Here is a 10496-nt window from a genome sequence, read left to right on the forward strand (position 1 = left end):
CTCCACATGCTCAGTTGTGACAGATAAGTGTGTGTGAAAGCCGTCCTTCAACTAGCTTGAAGGGAAAACAAAGTTTCTTTTCAGTTGCCAACTCTACTCCATAAATATATATGGGTAGGTACAACCTCCAACTCGGTTTTACAGTGAAAACGGCAGGCACTTCAAACCGGCACTAGGAAACAGACTGAGAAACCAGAGTAAGGGTTTCTCCTGCAACCCGTTCCCTTTGTGCTGGATGAACGAACGTCTCTCCACATGCTCAGTTCTGAGAGATAAGTGTGTGTGAAAGCCGTCCTTCACCTACCTTGAAGGGAACACAAAGTTTCTTTTCAGTTGCCAACTCCACTCCATACATATATATGGGGAGGTACAAGCTCCAACTCGGTTTTACAGTGAAAACGGCAGGCACTTCAAACCGGCACTAGGAAACAGACTGAGAAACCAGAGTAAGGGTTTCTCCTGCAACCCGTTCCTTTGTGCTGGATGAACGAACGTCTCTCCACATGCTCTGTTCTGACAGATAAGTGTTTGTGAAAGCCATTCTTCACCTAGCTTGAAGGGAACACAAAGTTTCTTTTCAGTTGCCAACTCCACTCCATACATATATATGGGGAGGTACAAGCTCCAACTCGGTTTTACAGTGAAAACGGCAGGCACTTCAAACCGGCACTAGGAAACAGACTGAGAAACCAGAGTAAGGGTTTCTCCTGCAACCCGTTCCCTTTGTGCTGGATGAACGAACGTCTCTCCACATGCTCAGTTCTAAGAGATAAGTGTGTGTGAAAGCCGTCCTTCACATAGCTTGAAGGGAACACAAAGTTTCTTTTCAATTGCTAACTCCACTCCATACATATATATGGGGAGGTACAAGCTCCAACTCGGATTTACAGTGAAAACGGCAGGCACTTCAAACCGGCACTGGGAAAAAGAAAGAGAAACCAGAGTAAGGGTTTCTCCTGCAAACCGTTCCCTTTGTGCTGGATGAACGAACGTCTCTCCACATGCTCAGTTCTGACAGATAAGTGTGTGTGATCTCGTCCTTCAACTAGCTTGAAGGGAACATAAGGTTTCTTTTCAGTTGCCAACTCCACTCCATAAATATATATGGGGAGGTACAAGCTCCAACTCGGATTTACAGTGAAAACGGCAGGCACTTCAAACCGGCACTAGGAAACAGACTGAGAAACCAGAGTAAGGGTTTCTCCTGCAACCCGGTCCCTTTGTGCTGGATGAACGAACGTCTCTCCACATGCTCAGTTCTGAGAGATAAGTGTGTGTGAAAGCCGTCCTTCAACTAGCTTGAAGGGAACACAAAGTTTCTTTTCAGTTGCCAACTCCACTCCATATATATATGGGGAAGTACAAGCTCCAACTCGGTTTACTGTGAAATCGGCAGGCACTTCAAACCGGCACTAGGAAACAGACTGAGAAACCAGAGTAAGGGTTTCCCTGCAAACAGTTCCCTTTGTGCTGGATGAACGAACGTCTCTCCACATGCTCAGTTCTGACAGATAAGTGTGTGTGAAAGCCGTCCTTCAACTAGCTTGAAGGGAACACAAAGTTTCTTTTCAGTTGCCAACTCCACTCCATAAATATATATGGGGAGGTACAAGCTCCAACTCGGTTTTACAGTGAAAACGGCAGGCACTTCAAACCGGCACTAGGAAACAGACTGAGAAACCAGAGTAAGTGTTTCCCCTGCAACCCGTTCCCTTTGTGCTGGATGAACGAACGTCTCTCCACATGCTCAGTTCTGAGAGATAAGTGTGTGTGAAAGCCGTCCTTCACCTAGCTTGAATGGAACACAAAGTTTCTTTTCAGTTGCCAACTCCACTCCATACATATATATGGGGAGGTACAAGCTCCAACTCGGTTTTACAGTGAAAACGGCAGGCACTTCATACCGGCACTAGGAAACAGACCGAGAAACCAGAGTAAGGGTTTCTCCTGCAAACCGTGCCCTTTGTGCTGGATGAAAGAACGTCTCTCCACATGCTCAGTTCTGAGAGATAAGTGTGTGTGAAAGCCGTCCTTCACATAGCTTGAAGGGAACACAAAGTTTCTTTTCAGTTGACAACTCCACTCCATACATATATATGGGGAGGTACAAGCTCCAACTCGGTGTTACAGTGAAAACGGCAGGCACTTCAAACCGGCACTAGGAAACAGACTGATAAACCAGAGTAAGGGTTTCTCCTGCAACCCGTTCCCTTTATGCTGGATGAACGAACATCTCTCCACATGCTCAGTTCTGAGAGATAAGTGTGTGTGAAGCTTCCCTACACATAGCTTGAAGGGAACACAAAGTTTCTTTTCAGTTACAAACTCCACTCCATACATATATATGGGGAGGTACAAGCTCCAACTCGGTTTTACAGTGAAAACGGCAGGCACTTCAATCCGGCACTAGGAAACAGACTGAGAAACCAGAGTAAGGGTTTCTCCTGCAACCCGTTCCCTTGGTGCTGGATGAACGAACGTCTCTCCACATGCTCAGTTCTGAGAGATAAGTGTGTGTGAAAGCCGTGCTTCACCTAGCTTGAAGGGAACACAAAGTTTCTTTTCAGTTGCCAACTCCACTCCATACATATATATGGGGAGGTACAAACACCAACTCTGTTTTACAGTGAAAACGGAAGGCACTTCAAACCGGCACTAGCAAACAGACTTAGAAACCAGAGTAAGGGTTTCTCCTGCAACCCGTTCCCTTTGTGCTGGATGAACGAACGTCTCTCCACATGCTCAGTTCTGAGAGATAAGTGTGTGTGAAAGCCGTCCTTCACCTAGCATGAAGGGAACACAAAGTTTCTTTTCAGTTGCCAACTCCACTCCATACATATATATGGGGAGGTACAAGCTCCAACTCGGTTTTACAGTGAAAACGGCAGGCACTTCATACCGGCACTAGGAAACAGACTGAGAAACCAGAGTAAGGGTTTCCCTGCAAACCGTTCCCTTTGTGCTGGATGAACGAACGTCTCTCCACATGCTCAGTTCTGACAGATAAGTGTGTGTGAAAGCCGTCCTTCAACTAGCTTGAAGGGAACACAAAGTTTCTTTTCAGTTGCCAAATCCACTCCATAAATATATATGGGGAGGTACAAGCTCCAACTCGGTTTTACAGTGAAAACGGCAGGCACTTCAAACCGGCACTAGGAAACAGACTGAGAAACCAGAGTAAGGGTTTCCCTGCAACCCGTTCCTTTTGTGCTGGATGAACGAACGTCTCTCCACATGCTCAGTTCTGAGAGATAAGTGTGTGTGTAAGCCGTCCTTCACCTAGCTTGAAGGGAACACAAAGTTTCTTTTCAGTTGCCAACTCCACTCCATACATATATATGGGGAGGTACAAGCTCCAACTCGGTTTTACAGTGAAAACGGCAGGCACTTCAAACCGGCACTAGGAAACAGACTGAGAAACCAGAGTAAGGGTTTCTCCTGCAACCCGTTCCCTTGGTGCTGGATGAACGAACGTCTCTCCACATGCTCAGTTCTGAGAGATAAGTGTGTGTGAAAGCCGTCCTTCACCTAGCTTGAAGGGAACACAAAGTTTCTTTTCAGTTGCCAACTCCACTCCATACATATATATGGGGAGGTACAAGCTCCAACTCGGTTTTACAGTGAAAACGGCAGGCACTTCAAACCGGCACTAGGAAACAGACTGAGAAACCAGAGTAAGGGTTTCCCTGCAAACCGTTCCCTTTGTGCTGGATGAACGAACGTCTCTCCACATGCTCAGTTCTGACAGATAAGTGTGTGTGAAAGCCGTCCTTCAACTAGCTTGAAGGGAACACAAAGTTTCTTTTCAGTTGCCAACTCCACTCCATAAATATATATGGGGAGGTACAAGCTCCAACTCGGTTTTACAGTGAAAACGGCAGGCACTTCAAACCGGCACTAGGAAACAGACTGAGAAACCAGAGTAAGGGTTTCCCTGCAACCCGTTCCCTTTGTGCTGGATGAACGAACGTCTCTCCACATGCTCAGTTCTGAGAGATAAGTGTGTGTGAAACCCGTCCTTCACCTAGCTTGAAGGGAACACAAAGTTTCTTTTCAGTTGACAACTCCACTCCATACATATATATGGGGAGGTACAAGCTCCAACTCGGTTTACAGTGAAAAAGGCAGGCACTTCAAACCGGCACTAGGAAAAAGACTGAGAAACCAGAGTAATGGTTTCGCCGGCAACCCGTTCCCTTTGTGCTGGATGAACGAACGTCTCTCCACATGCTCAGTTCTGAGAGATAAGTGTGTGTGAAAGCCGTCCTTCACCTAGCTTGAAGTGAACACAAAGTTTCTTTCCAGTTGCCAACTCCACTCCATACATATATATGGGGAGGTACAAGCTCCAACTCGGTTTTACAGTGAAAACGGCAGGCACTTCCAACCGGCCCTAGGAAACAGACTGAGAAACCAGAGTAAGGGTTTCCCTGCAAACCGTTCCAATTGTGCTGGATGAACGAACGTCTCTCCTCATGCTCAGTTCTGACAGATAGGTGTGTGTGAAAGCCATCCTTCAACTAGCTTGAAGGGAACACAAAGTTTCTTTTCAGTTGCAAACTCCACTCCATAAATATATATGGGGAGGTACAAGCTCCAACTCGGTTTTACAGTGAAAACGGCAGGCACTTCAAACCGGCACTAGGAAACAGACTGAGAAACCAGAGTAAGGGTTTCTCCTGCAACCCGTTCCCTTTGTGCTGGATGAACGAACGTCTCTCCACATGCTCAGTTCTGAGAGATAAGTGTGTGTGAAAGCCGTCCTTCACCTAGCTTGAAGGGAACACAAAGTTTCTTTTCAGTTGCCAACTCCACTCCATACATATATATGGGGAAGTACAAGCTCCAACTCGGTGTTACAGTGAAAACGGCAGGCACTTCAAACCGGCACGAGGAAACAGACTGAGAAAACAGAGTAAGGGTTTCTCCTGCAACACGTTCCCATTGTGCTGGATGAACGAACGTCTCTCCACATGCTCAGTTCTGAGAGATAAGTGTGTGTGAAAGCCGTCCTTCAACTAGCTTGAAGGGAACACAAAGTTTCTTTTCAGTTGCCAACTCCACTCCATACATATATATGGGGAGGTACAAGCTCCAACTCGGTTTTACAGTGAAAACGGCAGGTAATTCAAACCGGCACTAGGAAACAGAATGAGAAACCAGAGTAAGGGTTTCGCCTGCATAACGTTCCGTTTGTGCTGGATGAACGAACGTCTCTCCACGTGCTCACTTCTGAGAGATAAGTGTGTGTGAAGCCGTCCTTCACCTAGGTTGAAGGGAACACAAAGTTTCTTTTCAGTTGCCAACTCCACTCCATATATATATATGGGGAAGTACAAGCTCCACCTCGGTTTTACAGTGAAAACGGCAGGCACTTCAAACCGGCACTAGGAAACAGACTGAGAAACCAGAGTAAGGGTTTCCCTGCAAACCGTTCCCTTTGTGCTGGATGAACCAACGTCTCTCCACATGCTCAGTTCTGACAGATAAGTGTGTGTGAAAGCCGTCCTTCAACTAGCTAGAAATAAACACAAAGTTTCTTTTCATTTGCCAACTCTAATCCATACATATATATGGGGAGGTACAAGCTCCAACTCGGTTTTACATTGAAAACGGCAGGCACTTCAAACCGGCACGAGGAAACAGACTGAGAAACCAGAGTAAGGGTTTCTCCTGCAACCCGTTCCCTTTGTGCTGGATGAACGAACGTCTCTCCACATGCTCAGTTCTGAGAGATAAGTGTGTGTGAAAGCCGTCCTTCACCTAGCTTGAAGGGAACACAAAGTTTCTTTTCAGTTGCCAACTCCACTCCATACATATATATGGGGAGGTACAAGCTCCAACTCGGTTTTACAGTGAAAACGGCAGGCACTTCAAACCGGCACTAGGAAACAGACTGAGAAACCAGAGTAAGGGTTTCTCCTGCAACCCGTTCCCTTTGTGCTGGATGAACGAACGTCTCTCCACATGCTCAGTTCTGAGAGATAAGTGTGTGTGAAAGCCGTCCTTCACCTAGCTTGAAGGGAACACAAAGTTTCTTTTCAGTTGCCAACTCCACTCCATACATATATATGGGGAGGTACAAGCTCCAACTCGGTTTTACAGTGAAAACGGCAGGCACTTCAAACCGGCACTAGGAAACAGACTGAGAAACCAGAGTAAGGGTTTCCCTGCAAACCGTTCCCTTTGTGCTGGATGAACGAACGTCTCTCCACATGCTCAGTTCTGACAGATAAGTGTGTGTGAAAGCCGTCCTTCAACTAGCTTGAAGGGAACACAAAGTTTCTTTTCAGTTGCCAACTCCACTCCATAAATATATATGGGGAGGTACAAGCTCCAACTCGGTTTTACAGTGAAAACGGCAGGCACTTCAAACCGGCACTAGGAAACAGACTGAGAAACCAGAGTAAGGGTTTCCCTGCAACCCGTTCCCTTTGTGCTGGATGAACGAACGTCTCTCCACATGCTCAGTTCTGAGAGATAATTGTGTGTGAAAGCCGTCCTTCACCTAGCTTGAAGGGAACACAAAGTTTCTTTTCAGTTGCCAACTCCACTCCGTACATATATATGGGGAGGTACAAGCTCCAACTCAGTTTTACAGTGAAAACGGCAGGCACTTCAAACCGGCACTAGGAAACAGACTGAGAAACCAGAGTAAGGGTTTCCCTGCAAACCGTTCCCTTTGTGCTGGATGAACGAACGTCTCTCCACATGCTCAGATCTGACAGATAATTGTGTGTGAAAGCCGTCCTTCAACTAGCTTGAAGGGAACACAAAGTTTCTTTTCAGTTGCCAACTCCACTCCGTACATATATATGGGGAGGTACAAGCTCCAACTCGGTTTTACAGTGAAAACGGCAGGCACATCAAACCGGCACTAGGAAACAGACTGAGAAACCAGAGTAAGGGTTTCTCCTGCAACCCGTTCCCTTTGTGCTGGATGAACGAACGTCTCTCCACATGCTCAGTTCTGACAGATAAGTGTGTGTGAAAGCCGTCCTTCACCTAGCTTGAAGGGAACACAAAGTTTCTATTCAGTTGCCAACTCCACTCCATACATATATATGGGGAGGTACAGGCTCCAACTCGGTTTTACAGTGAAAACGGCAGGCACTTCAAACCGGCACTAGGAAACAGACTGAGAAACTAGAGTAATGGTTTCTCCTGCAACCCGTTCCCTTTGTGCTGGATGAACGAACGTCTCTCCACATGCTCAGTTCTAAGAGATAAGTGTGTGTGAAAGCCGTCCTTCACCTAGCTTGAAGGGAACACAAAGTTTCTTTTCAGTTGCTAACTCCACTCCATACATATATATGGGGAGGTACAAGCTCCAACTCGGTTTTACAGTGAAAACGGCAGGCACTTCAAACCGGCACTAGGAAAAAGAATGAGAAACCAGAGTAAGGGTTTCTCCTGCAAACCGTTCCCTTTGTGCTGGATGAAAGAACGTCTCTCCACATGCTCAGTTCTGAGAGATAAGTGTGTGAGAAAGCCGTCCTTCACCTACCTTGAAGGGAACACAAAGTTTCTTTTCAGTTGCAAACTCCACTCCATACATATATATGGGGAGGTACAAGCTCCAACTCGGTTTTACAGTGAAAACGGCAGGCACTTCAAACCGTCACTAGGAAACAGACTGAGAAACCAGAGTAAGGGTTTCCCTGCAAACCGTTCCCTTTGTGCTGGATGAACGAACGTCTCTCCACATGCTCAGTTCTGACAGATAAGTGTGTATGAAAGCCGTCCTTCAACTAGCTTGAAGGGAACACAAAGTTTCTTTTCAGTTGCCAACTCCACTCCATAAATATATATGGGGAGGTACAAGCTCCAACTCGGTTTTACAGTGAAAACGGCAGGCACTTCAAACCGGCACTAGGAAACAGACTGAGAAACCAGAGTAAGGGTTTCTCCTGCAACCCGTTCCCTTTGTGCTGGATGAACGAACGTCTCTCCACATGCTCAGTTCTGAGAGATAAGTGTGTGTGAAAGCCGTCCTTCACCTACCTTGAAGGGAACACAAAGTTTCTTTTCAGTTGCCAACTCCACTCCATACATATATATGGGGAGGTACAAGCTCCAACTCGGTTTTACAGTGAAAACGGCAGGCACTTCAAACCGGCACTAGGAAACAGACTGAGAAACCAGAGTAAGGGTTTCTCCTGCGACCCGTTCCCTTTGTGCTGGATGAAAGAACGTCTCTCCACATGCTCAGTTCTGAGAGATAAGTGTGTGAGAAAGCCGTCCTTCACCTAGCTTGTAGGGAACACAAAGTTTCTTTTCAGTTGCAAACTCCACTCCATATATATATATGGGGAGGTACAAGCTCCAACTCGGTTTTACAGTGAAAACGGCAGGCACTTCAAACCGGCACTAGGAAACAGACTGAGAAACCAGAGTAAGGGTTTCTCCTGCAACCCGTTCCCTTTGTGCTGGATGAAAGAACGTCTCTCCACATGCTCAGTTCTAAGAGATAAGTGTGTGTGAAAGCCGTCCTTCACCTAGCTTGAAGGGAACACAAAGTTTCTTTTCAATTGCTAACTCCACTCCATACATATATATGGGGAGGTACAAGCTCCAACTCGGTTTTACAGTGAATACGGCAGGCACTTCAAACCGGCACTAGGAAACAGACTGAGAAACCAGAGTAAGGGTTTCTCCTGCAAACCGTTCCATTTGTGCTGGATGAACGAACGTCTCTCCACATGCTCAGTTCTGACAGATAAGTGTGTGTGATCTCGTCCTTCAACTAGCTTTAAGGGAACACAAAGTTTCTTTTCAGTTGCCAACTCCACTCCATAAATATATATGGGGAGGTACAAGTTCCAACTCGGATTTACAGTGAAAACGGCAGGCACTTCAAACCGGCACTAGGAAACAGACTGAGAAACTAGAGTAAGGGTTTCTCCTGCAACCCGTTCCCTTTGTGCTGGATGAACGAACGTCTCTCCACATGCTCAGTTCTGAGAGATAAGTGTGTGTGAAAGCCGTCCTTCAACTAGCTTGTAGGGAACACAAAGTTTCTTTTCAGTTGCCAACTCCACTCCATATATATATGGGGAAGTAAAAGCTCCAACTCGGTTTTACAGTGAAAACGGCAGGCACTTCAAACCGGCACTAGGAAACAGACTGAGAAACCAGAGTAAGGGTTTCCTTGCAAACCGTTCCCTTTGTGCTGGATGAACGAACGTCTCTCCACATGCTCAGTTCTGACAGATAAATGTGTGTGAAAGCCGTCCTTCAACTAGCTTGAAGGGAACACAAAGTTTCTTTTCAGTTGCCAACTCCACTCCATAAATATATATGGGGAGGTACAAGCTCCAACTCGGTTTTACAGTGAAAACGGCAGGCACTTCAAACCGGCACTAGGAAACAGACTGAGAAACCAGAGTAAGGGTTTCTCCTGCAACCCGTTCCCTTTGTGGTGGATGAACGAACTTCTCTCCACATGCTCAGTTCTGAGAGATAAGTGTGTGTGAAAGCCGTCCTTCACCTAGCTTGAAGGGAACACAAAGTTTCTTTTCAGTTGCCAACTCCACTCCATACATATATATGGGGAGGTACAAGCTCCAACTCGGTTTTACAGTGAAAACGGCAGGCCCTTCATACCGGCACTAGGAAACAGACCGAGAAACCAGAGTAAGGGTTTCTCCTGCAACCCGTTCCCTTTGTGTTGGATGAAAGACCGTCTCTCCACATGCTCAGTTATGAGAGATAAGTGTGTGTGAAAGCCGTTCTTCACCTAGCTTGAAGGGAACACATAGTTTCTTTTCAGTTGCCAACTCCACTCCATACATATATATGGGGTGGTACAAGCTCCAACTAGGTTTTACAGTGAAAACGGCAGGCACTTCAAACCGGCACTAGGAAACAGACTGAGAAACCAGAGTAAGGGTTTCTCCTGCAACCCGTTCCATTTGTGCTGGATGAACGAACGTCTCTCCACTTGCTCAGTTCTGAGAGATAAGTGTGTGTGAAAGCCGTCCTTCAACTAGCTTGAAGGGAACACAAAGTTTCTTTTCAGTTGCAAACTCCAATCCATACATATATGTGGGGAGGAACAAGCTCCCACTCGATTTTACAGTGAAAACGGCAGGCACTTCAAACCGGCACTAGGAAACAGACTGAGAAACCAGAGTAAGGGTTTCTCCTGCAACCCGTTCCCTTTGTGCTGGATGAACGAACGTCTCTCCACATGCTCAGTTCTGAGAGATAAGTGTGTGTGAAAGCCGTGCTTCACCTAGCTTTAAGGGAACACAAAGTTTCTTTTCAGTTGCCAACTCCACTCCATACATATATATGGGGAGGTACAAGCTCCAACTCGGTTTTACAGTGAAAACGGCAGGCACTTCAAACCGGCACTAGGAAACAGACTGAGAAACCAGAGTAAGGGTTTCTCCTGCAACCCGTTCCCTTTGTGCTGGATGAACGAACGTCTCTCCACATGCTCAGTTCTGAGAGATAAGTGTGTGTGAAAGCCGTCCTTCACCTAGCTTGAA

This window comes from Vicugna pacos, chromosome 9, assembly GCF_048564905.1.
Source record: "Vicugna pacos chromosome 9, VicPac4, whole genome shotgun sequence".
Taxonomy (NCBI): domain Eukaryota; kingdom Metazoa; phylum Chordata; class Mammalia; order Artiodactyla; family Camelidae; genus Vicugna; species Vicugna pacos.